Source organism: Odontesthes bonariensis, chromosome 2, assembly GCF_027942865.1.
Source record: "Odontesthes bonariensis isolate fOdoBon6 chromosome 2, fOdoBon6.hap1, whole genome shotgun sequence".
NCBI classification, from domain to species: domain Eukaryota; kingdom Metazoa; phylum Chordata; class Actinopteri; order Atheriniformes; family Atherinopsidae; genus Odontesthes; species Odontesthes bonariensis.
Window position 1 is genome coordinate 36,707,383 of NC_134507.1, and position 20,580 is coordinate 36,727,962.

Sequence of the window (20,580 nt, forward strand, 5' to 3'; positions counted from 1 at the left end):
GGCGTCAGCCTCTTCAAGTCCCCTGGTAAGGAAAAAAAAACACCTCACACACACACACACACACACACACACGTGCAAAATGACTACAGCTCAACATGTGTGTGTGTGTTTACAGCGGCCATTGATGAGATGTGGGCAGCCCAGCAGCGACACCTGGAGTGCATCCAGGACCCCCCAGGCATGGTCATGTATCGTGTCGCCCGCACCACCACCATCAACGGTGTGGACGTCCCATATTATAAGGGCCTGCGTGGGAGCAACAGCCTGGAGGGGTTCCATAAATCTTTGCCCCACATGATTCCAGGTAATCTAAGGGGGAAAAATACCAACAAAAAAACACGTTTATCACATGATAACTGAGGTACTGATAATACCTGTTTGTTGTGATGTTCAGGTCCCCACTGTGCGGCGCGGCCTTATCAGGTTTACCTGATAAGCGGCATCGCCAGGTGGAACGCTGACCGCAGCTCAGACGCGGTGTTTGGGGGCGGAGGGCGGCACCACCGGGTGTACTCTGCGCCGCTCATTGACCGCCTGAACTCCCGCTGCCAGCAGCTGTTGGGCGAGCCAGTGGAGCGCAACTTCCGGGCCCCGGCTGATGTCCAGTCCGATGAGCTGCTCGGGCTGGAGTACCTCTTCAGCCAAAGCACGGGGGAGGCGTTCTCGCTGGAGGGCATCATCAGCGACGGTCCTGGGCCGGAGGAGGAGGTCGTTCAGCCTGGGGAGGTCGACCCAGACGCCGACGAGGCGTACCAGAGCGAGGAGGACCGTACTGATGTGGAGCCCCACATCAGACTGACCAGCAGCGAGACTGCTTCGGTCAACCCTCCTGCCTTTGTGAGTCCAATACATACTGATAGAAGAGAATACAGCGATACATGTGACCCGCTAAAAAAAACAAGACATCGTATACATTAAAACTTACCTACTTTTCTCTGTGTGTGTGCGCGTGTGTTTTACAGGACGATGTCTGCAGTGTTAGTCCTCTGCCCGGGTTCCAGAAGCTGGAGGCTTTCTGTGCTGCGCTGCTAGAGGTCGGCTTGACAGAGCAGAAGCTGCTCCTCAGCACAGCAGAGCGGAACAGGGTCCTTCATGCCTGGAATGCGGTGGAGGAGCATGACAAACAGCCACAGCGGTACCACCAGCTCTACCGCACCCACTGGGGCAACACGCTGTATTGTCGGACCAAGAGGGACGACCTGGCTGACGCCGCCGTGGTCCAGCGGGTAAAGATGGCTAGGAGGTACGCGCCAGCTCAGCAGGACATCAGCCCGCAGCACAACAGGCTGATGTACGTGCTGGTCAAGCTGCTGTGGCTGCACAGCCCTCAGGCCTCTCGCTCCAGCCCTGAGAAGGCCAACATTCTCAAGGCCTATGAGAGGATCCAGCACCGGGTCTTGGTAGAGGACCCCGTCCTGTGCAAGGCGGGCATCCCTCTCCCCAAAATTAACACCAAGACGGTGAGAGACTTCATCCGCCAGCAGGAGATGGCGTGGAGGTCAACCTCCACGCCACCAGGCAGCCAGCTGTGACCTCAAAGGCCGTGTCTGTGTCTTGTGAGCAGCTGCCTCCTGCACCGCGCCAGCCTGACGTCCTCCCTCCACCCGACTACCCCGTGATGGAGTACGTCCCCACGCCCAGCACAGCCGGCACCAAGGTGTTGAAGGGTCGGACCAACCTGCTGCTGGAGACGCCGCAGCCTCCTCCACAGCTGCTCCGTCTGCCGGTGAGGAGAATCCCCACCACCTCCACCATCACCAGGCCTCCTGCAGTGCTGCCCCTCGTCTCCTGCTCTGCCCCGTCCACCATCACCACGCCTCTGCTGCCCCTCGTCTCCTGCTCTGCCCCGTCCACCATCACCAGGCCTCTGCTGCCCCTCGTCTCCTGCTCTGCCCCGTCCACCATCACCACGCCTCTGCTGCCCCTCGTCTCCTCCTCCACACAGCCTGCTGGTCAGGCCTCCATCCCGCAGGTCACGGCGTCTGTGCCCATCAGGCCAGGTGTAAAGCCGCCCTCTGGACAAAGTGCTGTGGCAGGGTTGTCGTGGTCCCGATCGACTCTGTACAAGAGAAAGCTGGCAGACCACCCCACTGAGCTGGGCGTGAAGGTGCAGCGTCTCCCGGCCTGCAAAGTTTGCGGGCACAAAATCCAGGGACACAAAAAATATAAAAAAAAGACATATTGCCCTGAGATCCACCGTTCACCCTCCAAAGGACTGGAAGACATAGTTTTCAAAAACTTTGAACACTTCATGTCCGTTGTGGACGGACTGGAGGAGTGAACGGTCGGCCCCTTGTAAATAGTGTATATAGTTGCTGTGTTCATGCTCTGCGTTCTGTGTGTTGTTCTCTGCACTGTTGCCCTATTTCATTCACTTTATGTGGGGTTGTTCTCTGCACTGTTGCCCTATTTCATTCACTTTATGTGGGGTTGTTCTCTGCACTGTTGCCCTATTTCATTCACTTTATGTGGGGTTGTTCTCTGCACTGTTGCCCTATTTCATTCACTTTATGTGGGGTTGTTCTCTGTGTTCTGGACGAACAATTGCCCTTAAACATGGCACGTGTTGTTCTCTGCACTGTTGCCCTATTTCATTCACTTTATGTGGGGTTGTTCTCTGCACTGTTGCCCTGTTTCATTCACTTTATGTGGGGTTGTTTTCTGCACTGTTGCCCTGTTTCATTTACTTTATGTGGGGTTGTTCTCTGCACTGTTGCCCTGTTTCATTCACTTTATGTGGGGTTGTTCTCTGCACTGTTGCCCTGTTTCATTCACTTTATGTGGGGTTGTTTTCTGCACTGTTGCCCTGTTTCATTTACTTTATGTGGGGTTGTTCTCTGCACTGTTGCCCTATTTCATTCACTTTATGTGGGGTTGTTCTCTGCACTGTTGCCCTGTTTCATTCACTTTATGTGGGGTTGTTTTCTGCACTGTTGCCCTGTTTCATTTACTTTATGTGGGGTTGTTCTCTGCACTGTTGCCCTGTTTCATTCACTTAATGTGGGGTTGTTCTCTGCACTGTTGCCCTATTTCATTCACTTTATGTGGGGTTGTTCTCTGCACTGTTGCCCTGTTTCATTTACTTCATGTGGGGTTGTTCTCTGCACTGTTGCCCTGTTTCATTTACTTCATGTGGGGTTGTTCTCTGCACTGTTGCCCTGTTTCATTTACTTTATGTGGGGTTGTTTTCTGCACTGTTGCCCTGTTTCATTTACTTTATGTGGGGTTGTTCTCTGCACTGTTGCCCTGTTTCATTTACTTTATGTGGGGTTGTTCTCTGCACTGTTGCCCTATTTCATTCACTTAATGTGGGGTTGTTCTCTGCACTGTTGCCCTATTTCATTTACTTCATGTGGGGTTGTTCTCTGCACTGTTGCCCTGTTTCATTCACTTTATGTGGGGTTGTTCTCTCTGTTCTGGTCTTAAAGTGCCCTTTAAAGTTGCACTTCTGTGATGCTCTGTAAACTGTGCCATTACATTTTGTATTGCTCCACAATGCCATGCAATTCATGGTCCTCTGTGCCCTCTCTGAGTGCCCTTTAACGCAGCACCTTTTGTTGTTCCTCGGCACTGCACCCTCTGGTGTCAACATTGCCCTTGGATGCTGTTTGCTGTGGTACTGAATAAAAATGGTCAGTGCTACAGTCACAATGAGTCGTGGAGTGTCTGTCAATTGATTCAACAATAACAGAGCCTCGTTATCAGAAATAAGGGCCATATAAATAAATGGCTTCTAGGGAAGTAGCATAAGAGGCATAGGAGTAAGTGATAATCAACAATACTTTATTGAAAGAAAGGGAGCAAAAAAAAATACATGGCATGAATTTTGAATAGCTTTTTGTTCATACACACACTTGAGATATAGCAAAAGTATGACAATGAATGCATTTAACACTTTATTCTGTTGATTGACATGACAAAACCATGCAAAAGCATGCCAGGAGGGGACTTTAGTGCGCAAATGGATGCAGGGGGCTTATGCTTGGTGCAACTATAAAATTGTGTGCCATTTGTGCTGTAATATCCTGGTCCTTCCTGGTCCTTCCTGGTCCACAAGACCTGGGGGAAGGCATATGCAAATTACTCTTGAGGTCAGTGACATCAGAATTCTTAATTGCACCTACATGGACTCTAAGCCAATGGCTCGCAGGGTCAATTGCACTCCTATTCAGCACATCGCCATTCGCAAGGGTCAGCACAGCCGGTGTGCAATGGCTGAGCCTCGTCCTGGGTGAACCACCTTCTTGATCATGGTATCTCCCCTGCCAGGTAAGTATGAGTTGGAACTGTCAGAGGCTGACACCTCTTTTCCAGGTGCCTCACTCGGCCGGACGGTGCAGCAAATTCAACTGTCTGCAGTGTCATGCCAGCAGCTAACCTGAATCTGAAAAGCTTGCAGATTAAAACAGTCCGGCTTTTCTTCATCTTTCTGATCAGTTCTTGTTTCAACAACCAAGGAACTTGGAGCACAAATTGATTTAGCTTTTCCACTCTCCCCATCTCTAGAGCCACACCCACCCACACTAGGAAAATTCTTAGTTGAGGCAAACCCTCACGGCTTAATATCTCCAGTGCAGACATGCTGCCGTATTCAGCAAAACTTGCTAAACATCCACTTCATTGTTCACATGTGCTCTTTTTTTCCATCTTTTTGCTGCCATCTCTAATAGTGATGTGTCGGTCGCGAACGATCCGGCTCTAAGAGCCGGCTCTTTGAAGTGAACGACAGGAACCAGCTCCATAATGGGAGCCATTTTGGGATCCTATTTGGGAGACGTTTTTTTTTCTTTCAGTATCTCGCTGTCTCTCCGCCTCCCTGTCAGTGCCACAGAGCCGACAGTTTTTTTCCCACGTCATTTGTTTTGTCCTTCGGACCGGTGCCTCGCTGTCTCTCCCATCTCCCTCCCCCTCACTCTCACTCTCCCTCTCCTTGCGCGTTTTTCTCTGCTTCTGCCAGTGCTAGACGGGGATATATGGGGAGCCGTTGTGGAGCCGAAAGAGCCGGCTCTCCACAGTAAGTCGAGCCATTAGAGCCGCATCTGGAAAAAGACCCGAAAATCCCATCACTAATCTCTAAGATCCCAGAGCAGGTGCCTCACCGACTCAGGCGCGCCACAACCAGGTCGCGGGCAGGTTTAGATCGCTGACATGCCCCGGGAGTGCATAACGGACCTGACTGGCAGGATCTCATGAGCCACCATCCATGACAGGTCCCGGAGTTTGTTTGGAAGAGCGGAATGGTTGACGTTGCACCAAACTGTTTAGTGCTCGCCAAACGCGAGCCCACGCACTGGACTCACTGGTTCCCGCTCCTGCACAACAGAAATCAAAGAGCGGTGGTTTGTTAAAACATGCAACTCCTCTGCCTCCAAGTTAAAATGCTTTTAGAACGTCTGGATAAAAGCATAGGATGGTGGCAGGCTAAAAGACACAGGCACTTTTAGGTCGGTGGGTAAAATCTTCAGTCTTCTGAGGTAAGAACCCATCCAGAATCGTGTCATTGCTTTAGTTTTGGGGTTTCCGAATGGGTCTGTGGCCTGTAGGATGTGCAGTGTAGTGTATCTGCTTCCTAAAAACAAATAAAAATCAGGCACTCCCTTTCCTCCTTTCTCTGTTTGTTTCTTCATTACATCTCTCCTCAGTCTATCCCACTTGGAGCCCCACAGAAAATAAAAAATGGCTCGGTCCAGGTCTAAAAGCACTTTCCTAGGTGGGATTAAAACAGAACTGATCAGTGTCACAGCCCCTGGGGCTTGTGCTGGGCATGTCTCTCTCCTCCCTCTTTCTTTGTCTCCTCCCTGAGACCAGGAAGCTGATTGGAGTGTGCAGCAGTGATTGCGGCAGCTCGTACACCTGGCCGTCTGTGGGAGTGGATTTAAGCCGCCTTATTTTGTTAATTCTTCCCTTTTGGATCCTGGCTGGGTTTGTGAGAACAGCAGTGTGTTTTGGGTTTGTTTGGTTTATCCTTTTGATATGTTTCGCACCATACAACACCTTTGCCGCACATTTATGCTCCATAACACCACTACACTACTGATGACTGATTGCCACATCCCATTGTTTTACTTTTGTTGAATTCGTAGCTTAAGTTCAAATTGTTTAAATAAATTTGATTTCCTTATAACTTACAAACCGTGTGCTTCCTCCTTTTTGATAAGGCTTTTGAGCCAGGTCGTGTCATTAGTAAAAGAAAAGGTAAAATCACGGCTTTGATGATTAAAACCTTTCCTTCAACGGTCAGTCCTCTAAGTCCCCAGTATCCTAGTCTTTGCTTGACTTTCTCTACCACGTCTGGCCAGTTTGATGACCCTCCCCCTTCCCTGTCAAACATAATCCCCAGTATTTTCTGATTGGTCTGGGTTATAGTCACGGGGAGTCCTGTTGTCTCAGTCGCTGTCCATGGCCCATAAAATTGGGCTCGGGTCTTGTTTCTGTTTAGTTTTGCCCAGTGTTCGAACTATTCCGAGATTTTCGGGGGGTCATTTTTTCTCTGGCGGGGGGGGGGGCGTTGCTTGCTTGCTTGCTTGCTTGCGCTTGACTCCAATTACGCACACAGGCTCCACACCTCTACACACGCATCGCGTCTGCAATCATAACTCATCAGGGGAAATCACATTTTGCCAATATTTTAGAGACCCCCCAACATTTCCCAAATCATGTTTTCGGGGGGGTCTCGTGTCAGTTTCAGGGGGTCTCGGATCCCCCGAGTCCCCCCGTAGTTCGAACACTGGTTTTGCCCCAGAGGCCCGTCCAAACCAGTCAGTCAAATCCAGAGTCCTATTAATAGATAATAGGTCGGTGCATAAAATGTTCACATCGTCCATATATAAAACACACTTTGTCGATAGTCCCCCGCTCCCCGGGACTCTCACCCCATTGATTCGGTGGTCCCTTCTCAAGCTCTGTGCCAGTGGTTCCACACAGATGATGTAGAGGAGGGCAGATAACGGACAACCCTGACGGACACCGCAGTGGATGTTTACTGCTTTTGTCAGATGCCCGTTAACAAGGAATTTGCTGGTAATGCCCCGGTACAGCAGACCCACCCAAGTTATAAACCTTTCTGGGAACCCCATTTTTGGCAGTACCTGGAAAAGGTACTGGTGCGAGACCCGATCAAAGGCTTTCTCAAAGTCTAAATTTGGGACTGCTAGCCGAATGTTTCTGTCTCTCGCATAACAGATGGTGTCTCGGATCAGTACGAGGCTGTCGGTTATCTTCCTCCCCGGGATGGCACAGGCTTGATCCGGGTGAATCAGGTCTTCTAAAAACAAGGACATACGTGAGGCTAAAAGTTTACTAAAAAGTTTACAGTCAAAGTTTAAAAGTGTAATCGGTCTCCAATTCTTCAAGTCAGTCTTGTCTTTTTTTTTGTGAAGAAGAGTCACTATCCCTGCTCTAAAACTGTCAGGAAGTCGCTCAAGTTGCTCAAATTCCATAAAAACAGTAAACAAGTCAGGTGCTAAAATATCCCAAAAGGTCAAATAAAATTCTACGGGAAGTCCATCTTGTCCTGGGGACTTCCCTTTCTTAAAATTTGTAAAACATTTATTTAACTCTGAAATTGTAAAATCTTGGGTTAAAAGCACACTGTCTTTTACTGTTTTTTCTATGAAATTTAAAACTTCTGTCATGGTGTCCATTTCAACAGGTTTTTGTTCGTACAGTTCACGATAAAATTGTTCAACAGCTTGTTTAATTTCTTCCATTGAATCAACTGTGCACCCGTTCTCTTTTGTTAGCTTTAAAATGGCCCCCCCTTTATTCACAATTTTCTTAAAAAAATACCTTGTGCACTTCTCTCCTTCCTCTATTTCTCGTTCCCTGCTTCTTAAAATGACACCCTTACTTTTAATATCTGCTAAAATCGACATCTCTGTTTTCACTTGTTTAATTTCATCATTAAAATCCATCCCTTGTTGGTTTAATTTAAAATAGCGCTGTAGTCGCTTCTGCAGTCCCATCATGCGTCTGTTTTCCCTATTCTTTTTTCTCCTACCTGCCTGTCTAAAGAAAGTCTGGGTCTTTTCCTTCACCATTTCCCACCAGTGTGCACGTGTATCGTAAAAGTCTTGAAGGGTCTGCCACTCGTGGTACTGCTCCCGGTACTGACTAACTATTTCATCTTCTTTTAGAAGGGAGCAGTTTAGTTTCCACAGACCACTTCTGGAAGTCACACCCGAAGAGAGTGATAGGGTGCAGGAAAGCATCAGGTGATCGGAAAAGAAAACAGGGGTCAATCTAGCATCGGTTGGTGGGCAGTCCCGTGTAAAAAGGTAATCTATATGAGAGGCTCTGGTGCCATCACCACTGAACCAGGTGAAGCCCTCCTCTCTGGGATGCATGGTTTTAAAACAGTCCTGAAGTTTAAAATCCTTGCATATGCCCTGTAATAAAACCGATGTTTTGTCAACTTTAAAAAATTCCCCTGCTCTTTTTCTGTCACTCCTGCTTAAAATACAGTTAAAATCACCCCCTAAAACGAGTGGTGCCCTACCTAGCATGTGGGACTGCAGGTCTTCTAAAAGGTCATACTGGTCATTTTTTTCGTTAAAGCCATAAATATTTAAGAGGTTAAAATCTTGTCCCATAAAAGTCAAATGTGCTAAAAGTGCCCGTCCGTCTCTCACCACAGTGCTGCCCTTCACCAGAACCTGAGGGTTTTTGATTAAAATGGCCACTCCATCATTTTTGTTTTGGTTGGATCCACTCCACAATGATGTCTGTGGCCACATCTCCTCCCACTGTCTGTAGTGCTTTAAAAACGGTAGGCCGCATTCCTGTATTAAAAGAACATCTGACTTAAAAGAACTAAGAAAGGATAAAACACTCTGGGCTCTAACTTTCGACTTTACACTTCTCACATTAATAGTTGAGAGAGTGAGTGTTATGAGTATGGTTAAAAACAACAGGTATGACATCTTAAAAGACTAAATGAGGGTTAAAACATTTCAAATGTCTTAAAAGCAGTTATGTAATTTCTTGTGAATGGAGCTCTTCCTTCACTTTTACAGGTGAGAGGCGAGGGTGTTGAGCTCTATTCCCCGGTCGGACTCTGGGGGTTGGCCTCTGTTGCAAGGTTTTGTTAAACTTTGAGACTCTAGGGGTTGATTGCAGAACTACATTTAAAAAAGAGACCTCATTTGGTGAATTGGAGGGGAAGACTCTGGGCTCCTCCACAGATGAACTGTCTGAGGTAGTCCCAGCTCTTCCCCTCTTCTCTGAGACTATAGGAGAATCAGAGGACAATTCTGATGCAAGCCTCTTTGTTTGCTGGGCATCTGGGAGGGAGGCATCCTCGCTATCATCCTGTGATGGACTTCTTCACATTCTGAACTAGCTCCGCCTTCTGCCTGCACCACCTCCTCCTCCTCCTCTCCAGAACTCTCCATTGGTGGGGGTGTAGCAGGCCCCTCCCCCTCCTCTGCCTCACCCGACTGCTGTCCACCATTCAGGGATTTTGGCGGGAAGTTTGAATTTTCCAGCCCAGCTGTTTCAAGTAGCAACTGCCTCTGTCTGCCCTCCATTTCCTTCCTGCGTTTTTTTGGATTTCAATTTGTTGGCAAAGGATTTTGGGCAATCTCTGAAGAGGTGGTTTGATTCTCCACAGAGATTGCACTTTCTGCCATTCGTACACTCTTCGAAGGTGTGACCGATTCCTCTACATTTGCCACAAAACACCTTCGTGCAGGCCTCCACCAGGTGCCCGTGCTCCCCACATTTGCGGCAGAGTTTGGGCTGTCCCTGGTAGTGGATGTAGCCTCTGTTTTCTCCCAAGACAATCATTGATGGGAGATGTTTCAGGCCCTGGAAGCCCTGGGGGTCTTGCCATTGTTGGATGGGGACCCTCCAGGCGCAGTTCCAGATGCCGTCAACATCCGTCACCTTCATTGCCTGGCCTTTAACAGTGCAGAATCTTCCCAACCATATACAGATATCTTCTGCGTTCACCATTTCATTGAACATTCTGACAATTACTGTCTTCAGAGTATTGTCAGTAAGTTTCTCAACAGTAAACGCAGAAAACTGGGCTTGCACATTTTCAAATCTTGTCCAAAACTCCTGCAGCAAAGCTGCAGTGCGAAAACTTACATCGAAACCTTTGTTAAAAGGCAATGACAGGATGCAATTCAAATCGTCTGGCTTGAAGTTCAATATGTTTTGAATTAGCTTCCGAGAGAAGTCCAATCTGGACATCTCTATAAGCTTTCCTTCTTTTTCTTTAAATAAAAATCTAGCGCTGTGGTGCCTCCTCATGCCAGCATTGTTAGCCGACATGATGGAGGCACCACAAACAGTTTTTAAATAAAATGCTTAAAAGAACAATAATAAATATCACACTAAAAACCCAATAAGGAGTAAAAAGTGGATAAAAAGGTACTAAAAGGGATACTTACCTTCCTCTAAAAAAACGGAACACCGACACCGCCCCTGTTTCAGCTGAAACTCGTTCAAAAAACAAAAACCTGAAAAAAGGGGGTAATAAAGGAAAATTTAAATACAAAGAACTCCAACTACAAAAGACTTGGAATACTTTGATCGAACACAAAAAGGAACCTCCAAAGCGAGAAAATTTAATGCCGAAAAGGCATAAAATAGTCCACCCAAAGGAGGCGATCGCAGTCTTAGCCAAAAGGCCGAGAAGCGATAACCCTCCACTGTTTCACGTCCGAGCGCCCTTCCTGGCACAATGCGCACTTGTGGCGGTGCTCTTTATTTGCCTACAAAGCGTCACTTTGCACCTCCGCCCACCCGCTGCAGTGAGCACTCTTCAGCCGTTTCAGATGGTACAACTTTGCACTCCCGCCCGCTCCACTGAGCACCATTCAAACAACAATTTAGCGCTCCAGCTTTGAACATGGGCACGGTCTCAACAAATAAGGTGACTCTACTCCGAGAAGTCACTTGGCACAGCAAGAAGATTTCCTTTGCACAGACAGAATGGGCTTCACCCGCAAAGGTAAAGCCTTCCAAAGATAGAAAAAACTCATTAATGTTGCCCTCCACGGAAGTCTTTAGTAAAAGGCAAAAGACTTGTACGTTATGAAGAGAAACCAGAGTACGAGTATTTGACACTGCGGGAGCGGTGCATCAGGCTAGTTGGCATAGCCACCTTCCCCACGGTGAGCTTTGCTTGGTTGAGACGCTGGCTCCTCGGCCGACCAGGTAGGAACAATCGGGCCCTATTCAATGGCTGCTTTGTCTTTTACTCTGTGCAAAAGACTAGGGGTGTTGAGGCTTTGTTCTGACCGCTCATTGGGTGTAGAGGTTTTTTTCAAGCAATTCTCCCAGTCGGCCCAATCCCAGAGCCATCTCAAAGTGGAGTTCACTTTCACTCTCTTTTTTCGCAGACTAAAAGCCAGAGTTTTATCTCAGAAGCTAAGCAGAGTCGGACCTGGTTAGTACTTGGATGGGGAGACCGCCTGGGAATACCAGGTGCTGTAAGCCTTTTGGCTTCTCCAGGCGCATGCAGTTTGACTGCGTCAAATGCAAAGGCAGTCCCTGTTTGACTTTTTGGAACTGCTCCTTTGTCAGGACAAAGTTAAATGTATGAGGATCAAAGGTAACCATGACCTGGGACATCTTAGCAGATCCAGGATCAGCAAGATGGATCACAGGGTGATCAACAGATGTTTCAACAAAAGACATGCAGAGAGAAGAGAAGAGAGAAAAATGCTTACAGCACCTGGTATTCCCAAGCGGTCTCCCGTCCAAGTACTAACCAGGCCCGACCCTGCTTGGCTTCCGAGTTCGGACGAGATCGGGCGTGTTCAGGGCGGTGTGGCCGTAAGCCACAGTCCCTGTGACAAATATGTGTTACATAGGTGCTGGAACCATACGTTTCCCCTATTTTACCAGAGAGTTGGCTTGAGAGGCTGATGTTGAGCCTGCACGTCGACTTCCCTGATGTGTTTTTTCTCTGCAGCTGAAAATGGGACTCTCAGATAACTTAGTGTGTGTCTGTCAAGCTCCTCTGTTCTCTGTGTGTAGTTTGGTGTTCATGGTCATACAGAGAAACCAGGGAAGCTCAATCCCACGACATGCTCATAAACTGCGTCTTTTCTAAAGATTATAGTTCCATTTTAGAAGTCAGAATACAACGGCTCCCTGGAACTACCACCATGTACCGCTGGTTTTGTTATTTCACAAGAGTTGGGAAGAGTGCACTGTTCCCGGCGGCACTGCAGTACCGGGTCGATGCGTGGAGTGAACGGAGCAAGCCCCTTTTTCAACCCCTGTGCCTAAAAATCCATTTAATACGTAGTCCTCATATAAAGGACGTATCAGATATTAAACTGATAAGAACAGATTTTTTTCTTTTGAAAAAATTTATTGACACTAATACATCACATTTTCATAAAAACTTCATATTTAAGACATATGTTTTACCTATGAATAAAAACATCAATAAATAAGTGTAATCTGTATAACCACATTTAAAACAACAACAATAAAACAAATTTTTCATGGGATATTACAGATAAGGTCAATGTTGTCTAAGGTAAAAGTTACATGTGAAGTAGTTCTCATGCGAGTAGCAGTTTGTATTGAGTGTCTTTAAAAAGGAGTGCATTAGTTAAAATGCTCTCTTCCAAGTCCATTTTTTGTGCAGGAGCGCAGTGAGTCCCTACCCAGGGAAACTCATTTCGCTCCCCCAAACAGTAGGTCTCTCGGGATCCTGTCGTGGTGCTCAGAGGAGATCCCCACCCTGTTGCTCCTTCCCACCTGCCTCACCCGGAGAGCCAGGCCGTCGCTGCTTTGACCTTTTTGTGTGTAGCTCCGGCTCCTTCATCCGAATGGGCACAGAGGCGATTCTTCTTTGTGGATGTGTCCTAGGCCCGCCGCCTGCAGCTCCGGCCGCTTGAGCCGCCGCTGCGGCCATCCGGATCACAGCCACGGGGGGGATCTGCATGCGCTTCCTCACCAGCAAGTTCCAGTAGGTCCACATGGCGTCTTTGATGGCGGCTAGGGTGAGCCACTGCTTAGCAAAGTCCTTCTTTTTCATTTTTGTTTGGCTCACCCCATAGAGCACGAGTTGTGCTGTGAGGACCTCCCTTGCTGGCAAGTAGGGGAATTGCAAGGAGCCGGCTGTTGCCCACTGGTCTGCAGCAGCGCTGCACTCCCAGAGCAGGTGCCTCACCGACTCAGGCGCGCCACAACCAGGTCGCGGGCAGGTTGAGATCGCTGACATGCCCCGGGAGTGCATAACGGACCTGACTGGCAGGATCTCATGAGCCACCATCCACGACAGGTCCCGAAGTCTGTTTGGGAAAGCGGAATGGTTGACGTTGCACCAAACTGTTGAGGGCTCGCCGAACACGAGCCCACGCACTGGACTCACTGGTTCCCGCTCCTGCACAACAGAAATCAAAGAGCGGTGGTTTGTTAAAACATGCAACTCCTCTGCCTCCAAGTTAAAATGCTTTAAGAACGTCTGGATAAAAGCATAGGATGGTGGCAGGCTAAAAGACACAGGCACTTTTAGGTCGGTGGGTAAAATCTTCAGTCTTCTGAGGTAAGAACCCATCCAGAATCGTGTCATTGCTTTAGTTTTGGGGTTTCCGGATGGGTCTGTGGCCTGTAGGATGTGCAGTGTAGTGTATCTGCTTCCTAAAAACAAATAAAAATCAGGCACTCCTTTTCCTCCTTTCTCTTTTTGTTTCTTCATTACATCTCTCCTCAATCTTTCCCACTTGGAGCCCCACAGAAAATAAAAAATGGCTCGGTCCAGGTCTAAAAGCACTTTTCTAGGTGGGATAAAAACAGAACTGTTTAGTAAAAGCAAAGGTAAAATCACGGCTTTGATGATTAAAACCTTTCCTTCAATGGTCAGTCCTCTAAGTCCCCAGTATCCTAGTCTTTGCTTTACTTTCCCTACCACGTCTGACCAGTTTGATGTCCCTCCCCCTTCCTTGTCAAAATTAATCCCCAGTATTTTCTGTTTTGTCTGGGTTATAGTCACGGGGAGTCCTGCAGTCTCAGTCGCTGTCCATGGCCCATAAAATTGGGCTTGGGTCTTGTTTCTGTTTAGCTTTGCCCCAGAGGCCCGTCCATACCAGTCGGTCAAGTCCAGAGTCCTATTGATAGATAATAGGTCTGTACATAAAATGTTCACGTCGTCCATATATAAAACACACTTTGTCGATAGTCCCCCGCTCCCCGGGACTCTCACCCCATTGATTCGGTGGTCCCTTCTCAAGCTCTGTGCCAGTGGTTCCACACAGATGATGTAGAGGAGGGCAGATAACGGACAACCCTGACGGACACCGCAGTGGATGTTTACTGCTTTTGTCAGATGCCCGTTAAAAAGGAATTTGCTGGTAATGCCCCGGTACAGCAGACCCACCCAAGCTATAAACCTTTCTGGGAACCCCATTTTTGGCAGTACCTGGAAAAGGTACTGGTGCGAGACCCGATCAAAGGCTTTCTCAAAGTCTAAATTTAGGACTGCTAGCCGAATGTTTCTGTCTCTCGCATAACAGATGGTGTCTTGGATCAGTACGAGGCTGTCGGTTATCTTCCTCCCCGGGATGGCACAGGCTTGATCCGGGTGAATCAGGTCTTCTAAAAACAAGGACATACGTGAGGCTAAAAGTTTACTAAAAAGTTTACAGTCAAAGTTTAAAAGTGTAATCGGTCTCCAATTCTTCAAGTCAGTCTTGTCTTTTTTTTTGTGAAGAAGAGTCACTATCCCTGCTCTAAAACTGTCAGGAAGTCGGTCAAGTTGCTCAAATTCCATAAAAACAGTAAACAAGTCAGGTGCTAAAATATCCCAAAAGGTCAAATAAAATTCCAAGGGAAGTCCATCTTGTCCTGGGGACTTCCCTTTCTTAAAATTTGTAAAACATTTATTTAACTCTGAAATTGTAAAATCTTGGGTTAAAAGCACACTGTCTTTTACTGTTTTTTCTATGAAATTTAAAACTTCTGTCATGGTGTCCATTTCAACAGGTTTTTGTTCGTACAATTCACGATAAAATTGTTCAACAGCTTGTTTAATTTCTTCCATTGAATCAACTGTGCACCCGTTCTCTTTTGTTAGCTTTAAAATGGCCCCCCCTTTATTCACAATTTTCTTAAAAAAATACCTTGTGCACTTCTCTCCTTCCTCTATTTCTCGTTCCCTGCTTCTTAAAATGGCACCCTTACTTTTAATATCTGCTAAAATCGACATCTCTGTTTTCACTTGTTTAATTTCATCATTAAAATCCATCCCTTGTTGGTTTAATTTAAAATAGCGCTGTAGTCGCTTCTGCAGTCCCATCATGCGTCTGTTTTCCCTATTGTTTTTTCTCCTACCTGCCTGTCTAAAGAAAGTCTGGGTCTTTTCCTTCACCATTTCCCACCAGTGTGCACGTGTATCGTAAAAGTCTTGAAGGGTCTGCCACTCGTGGTACTGCTCCCGGTACTGACTAACTATTTCGTCTTCTTTTAAAAAGGAGCAGTTTAGTTTCCACAGACCACTTCCGGAAGTCACACCCGAAGAGAGTGATAGGGTGCAGGAAAGCATTAGGTGATCGGAAAAGAAAACGGGGGTCAATCTAGCATCGGTTGGTGGGCAGTCACGTGTAAAAAGGTAGTCTATACGAGAGGCTCTGGTGCCATCACCACTGAACCAGGTGAAGCCCTCCTCTCTGGGATGCATGGTTTTAAAACAGTCCTGAAGTTTAAAATCCTTGCATATGCCCTGTAATAAAACCGATGTTTTGTCAACTTTAAAAAATTCCCCTGCTCTTTTTCTGTCACTCCTGCTTAAAATACAGTTAAAATCACCCCCTAAAACTAGTGGTGCCCTACCTAGCATGTGGGACTGCAGGTCTTCTAAAAGGTCATACCGGTCATTTTTTTCGTTAAAGCCATAAATATTTAAGAGGTTAAAATCTTGTCCCATAAAAGTCAAATGTGCTAAAAGTGCCCGTCCGTCTCTCACCACAGTGCTGCCCTTCACCAGAACCTGAGGGTTTTTGATCAAAATGGCCACTCCATCATTTTTGTTTTGGTTGGATCCACTCCACAATGATGTCTGTGGCCACATCTCCTCCCACTGTCTGTAGTGCTTTAAAAACGGTAGGCCGCATTCCTGTATTAAAAGAACATCTGACTTAAAAGAACTAAGAAAGGATAAAACACTCTGAGCTCTAACTTTCGACTTTACACTTCTCACATTAATAGTTGAGAGAGTGAGTGTCATGAGTATGGTTAAAAACAACAGGTATGACATCTTAAAAGACTAAATGAGGGTTAAAACATTTAAAATGTCTTAAAAGCAGTTATGTAATTTCTTGTGAATGGAGCTCTTCCTTCACTTCTACAGATGAGAGGCGAGGGTGTTGAGCTCTATTCCCCGGTCGGACTCTGGGGGTTGGCCTCTGTTGCAAGGTTTTGTTAAACTTTGAGTCTCTAGGGGTTGATTGCAGAACTACATTTAAAAAAGAGACCTCATTTGGTGAATTGGAGGGGAAGACTCTGGGCTCCTCCACAGATGAACTGTCTGAGGTAGTCCCAGCTCTTCCCCTCTTCTCTGAGACTATAGGAGAATCAGAGGACAATTCTGATGCAAGCCTCTTTGTTTGCTGGGCATCTGTGAGGGAGGCATCCTCGCTATCATCCTGTGATTGGACTTCTTCACATTCTGAACTAGCTCCGCCTTCTGCCTGCACCACCTCCTCCTCCTCCTCTCCAGAACTCTCCATTGGTGGGGGTGTAGCAGGCCCCTCCCCCTCCTCGGCCTCACCTGACTGCTGTCCACCATTCAGGGATTTTGGCGGGAAGTTTGAATTTTCCAGCCCAGCTGTTTCAAGTAGCTCGTTAACTGCCTCGGTCTGCCCTCCATTTCCTTCCCGCGTTTTTCTGGATTTCAATTTGTTGGCAAAGGATTTTGGGCAATCTCTGAAGAGGTGGTTTGATTCTCCACAGAGATTGCACTTTCTGCCATTCGTACACTCTTCGAAGGTGTGACCGATTCCTCTACATTTGCCACAAAACACCCTCGTACAGGCCTCCACCAGGTGCCCGTGCTCCCCACATTTGCAGCAGAGTTTGGGCTGTCCCTGGTAGTGGATGTAGCCTCTGTTTTCTCCCAAGACAATCATTGATGGGAGATGTTTCAGGCCCTGGAAGCCCTGGGGGTCTTGCCATTGTTGGATGGGGACCCTCCAGGCGCAGTTCCAGATGCCGTCAACATCCCTCACCTTCATTGCCTGGCCTTTAACAGTGCAGAATCTTCCCAACCATATACAGATATCTTCTGCGTTCACCATTTCATTGAACATTCTGACAATTACTGTCTTCAGAGTATTGTCAGTAAGTTTCTCAACAGTAAAAGCAGAAAACTGGGCTTGCACATTTTCAAATCTTGTCCAAAACTCCTGCAGCAAAGCTGCAGTGCGAAAACTTACATCGAAACCTTTGTTAAAAGGCAATGACAGGATGCAATTCAAATCGTCTGGCTTGAAGTTCAATATGTTTTGAATTAGCTTCCGAGAGAAGTCCAATCTGGACATCTCTATAAGCTTTCCTTCTTTTTCTTTAAATAAAAATCTAGCGCTGTGGTGCCTCCTCATGCCAGCATAGTTAGCCGACATGATGGAGGCACCACAAACAGTTTTTAAATAAAATGCTTAAAAGAACAATAATAAATATCACACTAAAAACCCAATAAGGAGTAAAAAGTGGATAAAAAGGTACTAAAAGGGATACTTACCTTCCTCTAAAAAAACGGAACACCGACACCGACCCTGTTTCAGCTGAAACTCGTTCAAAAAACAAAAACCTGAAAAAAGGGGGTAATAAAGGAAAATTTAAATACAAAGAACTCCAACTACAAAAGACTTGGAATACTTTGATCGAACACAAAAAAGAACCTCCAAAGCGAGAAAATTTAATGCCGAAAAGGCATAAAATAGTCCACCCAAAGGAGGCGATCGCAGTCTTAGCCAAAAGGCCGAGAAGCGATAACCCTCCACTGTTTCACGTCCGAGCGCCCTTCCTGGCACAATGCGCACTTATGGCGGTGCTCTTTTTTTGCCTACAAAGCGTCACTTTGCACCTCCGCCCACCCGCTGCAGTGAGCACTCTTCAGCCGTTTCAGATGGTACAACTTTGCACTCCCGCCCGCTCAGGACAAAGTTAAATGTATGAGGATCAAAGCCAACAATGGCCTGGGACATCTCAGCAGGTCCAGGATCAGAAACATGGAGACTGAGAGCCAATAGAAACAGAGGTGTCTGCCAACCAATCAGCAGTAGCCGAAGCTGGTTAACTTCCTCGTGTCTGTGTGTGTGTGTGTGTGTGTGTGTGTGTGTCACAGGGTGATCGTCAGATTTTTCAACAAAAGACATGCAGGGCGCAGAAGTAAATATAACTGTATTGTTTTGAAGAATTGGAAAGAATTGTCCTTGTGGATAAAAATCATGTCATTAACATCCATTTCTGTGACGGAAGTTAATAATTATTTGTGTTGACAGCAGCACCGTCACTGTGAAGGAGAGAGCATGAGAGTGTTATAAATAGTAGCTGAGGGATCATTATTGTCTATACCTGGGTGGTAGAACACAAACAGTAATACACATAGATTATATAAACCAACCCAGTCAGAACATCACCTGAGATGTCTACCCTGTGAGGGACATTTGTTTTTTGAGGTGTGGGAGTAGAGGCAGCTGGAAGCTCTAACAGTCAACCAGCCACAGAGGATGAAGCTCTGATCACTTTTTTCTCATTCTCATGAGAAAATCTCAGCAATCTCATTGCTTTACAAATTCACCGCTTGACTAGGCTCATGGATTATCTATATACAATACATCTTCACTGTAAAGTCCAATAGCTGCCCTGACATACATACATTCGTTAACTTTACTAGGTTAATTACCATATGCACTTATGACTGATTTTTATGAAGTAAAAGTTAGTTGCATGGTGAAAAATGCAAAAAACTTAGTGTTTACAGTGAAGATGACTTTATTTAGAGTGAAGCTCATTCAACAATAAGTAGCAACACAGTCTCACTCCCACTGCGCATTCAAAGAAGAAGAAGTGTGCATGCATGCGACATTCAGTCTCTCCCGCTCAGCAAAGTATATTAGGTCTATGTCAGCAACGCAGCAGTCCAGCACACAGGCCGGGGCACTGAGGGCAGCCTGCTGAGTCCAGTTTTTTTAATTCTTTTGAAGAAGAATAAATAAGGTAAGTTATCAAGCAAGTATGTTTGTTAATATGTTTTAATTACTGCTCTGACTGTTAGCGTTCACTAGCTAACGTTAGCATTAGTTAGCTAGCTAACAAACCAAACAGGCATAACGTTAGCCTGTTCAGGCCATGGTTAAGGCGAGTTTGGGCGGTTTCCCACCATAGTCCTGTGATTATCTTAAAACCTTTGAAAAGTTCCAAAGCCTAATTACTTTGAAAGTCTCACATTTGAAATGTTGTAGCATGAGTTTTCCGTTTTCCCCAAATTGACAGCGATGGCATTTTGGCCTGACTTTCAAATTTGCAACGTGGAAATGACGGTTTTCAGTTAAGGCAGCATGAATGTGTTTGATGCAGAGAGGAGGATAAATGAGGTTCATAATGCACTGGCGCTGTCTTTCCTTGGGGAAATGGTGAAGGCTGGTGTAGTAGCATAGATGCTTTCGCATCCTATGAGTCATGACGGCCCTAATTGCACACCGCAATAAGGGTAAATAGCCATTGACTGCAGGTGGGATGGACTATATAGCCCAGTTACCTCCTCATCTCGCTCTTTTTGTGCTCCGTGCCCATATTATTTCCCAGCAGAGTGGCTGAGCTCAGGTGTCTTGCTCCGTGTGCGACACATAACCCAGTTGGTTTGAGGTGGTATTACTATTTTCAAAATAAATTGGCAACAATTTATCAAGAACCCATTTTAAATTTGGAACTTCATACCAATATTGTTCCATATGTAGTATCTATGTGGGGGAAAATTATGTTTGCAGATCAATGACCAAGAAAGAAGCATCTGTTTATGAAAGTAGGATAGTTTTGAGGGTATTTTTTCAACATTATAATTACAAAGTAAAAAGAAATTTAGGCCTCCTAATTTAGAGAAAATTAAATTCGGTATGAAGTTCCAAATTGAAGATGTGTTCTTGATAAATTGTTTAAGCCAATTTATCCATAAGGTCACTGTGAGTGTTCATAATGGCCAAATGTGTTAGTCTCTCCTGCGTCATGGTGCTGCGCAGCCAGGTTTTCAGGCTGAGAAAGAGCGCTCAGATGCTGTGACAGATATGGGCAGGGCCAGGGAAAGCCTAATGATCTTCTCCACCTCTGACAGCATGGAGCGGGGTTGGTGCTGCAAGGTTGCAGGATGGACCCCTTTGCAGGAAAGCCCCCCTCTTTCCCCCGTCCCTACACACAACTATAAAGAATGTGAAGGGGACAAAGGGCCTCCTCACACTGGAGGGCAAAGTTGTTCAGGTATGTTGATTTGTCTTCATCAGAAGAACACACTAATACACTCAGATAAATGACCGTGCTTAATTGTAATTCAGAGATACAAACATTTTAGGTAGACAAAGTAATGCCTACCAGTATTTGAAATGTTTTATTACAGAAAAG

The 20,580-nt window shown here is 46.3% G+C and overlaps 2 non-coding genes and 2 pseudogenes across 2 annotated transcripts; all 4 read right to left on the bottom strand.

The window, feature by feature from the left end:
- Positions 1-4,151: 4,151 nt before the first annotated feature.
- On the bottom strand, positions 4,152-4,277 carry LOC142366607 (U1 spliceosomal RNA; annotated as a pseudogene).
- A 6,673-nt stretch (positions 4,278-10,950) lies between these two features.
- On the bottom strand, positions 10,951-11,063 carry LOC142374155 (U5 spliceosomal RNA). Its single transcript, XR_012768654.1, has one exon. It is a non-coding gene; the product is annotated as a U5 spliceosomal RNA (small nuclear RNA).
- A 611-nt stretch (positions 11,064-11,674) lies between these two features.
- On the bottom strand, positions 11,675-11,793 carry LOC142375688 (5S ribosomal RNA). The gene has a single exon (XR_012769022.1). It is a non-coding gene; the product is annotated as a 5S ribosomal RNA (ribosomal RNA).
- A 364-nt stretch (positions 11,794-12,157) lies between these two features.
- LOC142370630 (U2 spliceosomal RNA) lies at positions 12,158-12,334 on the bottom strand (annotated as a pseudogene).
- Between the last annotated feature and the right edge of the window lie 8,246 nt (positions 12,335-20,580).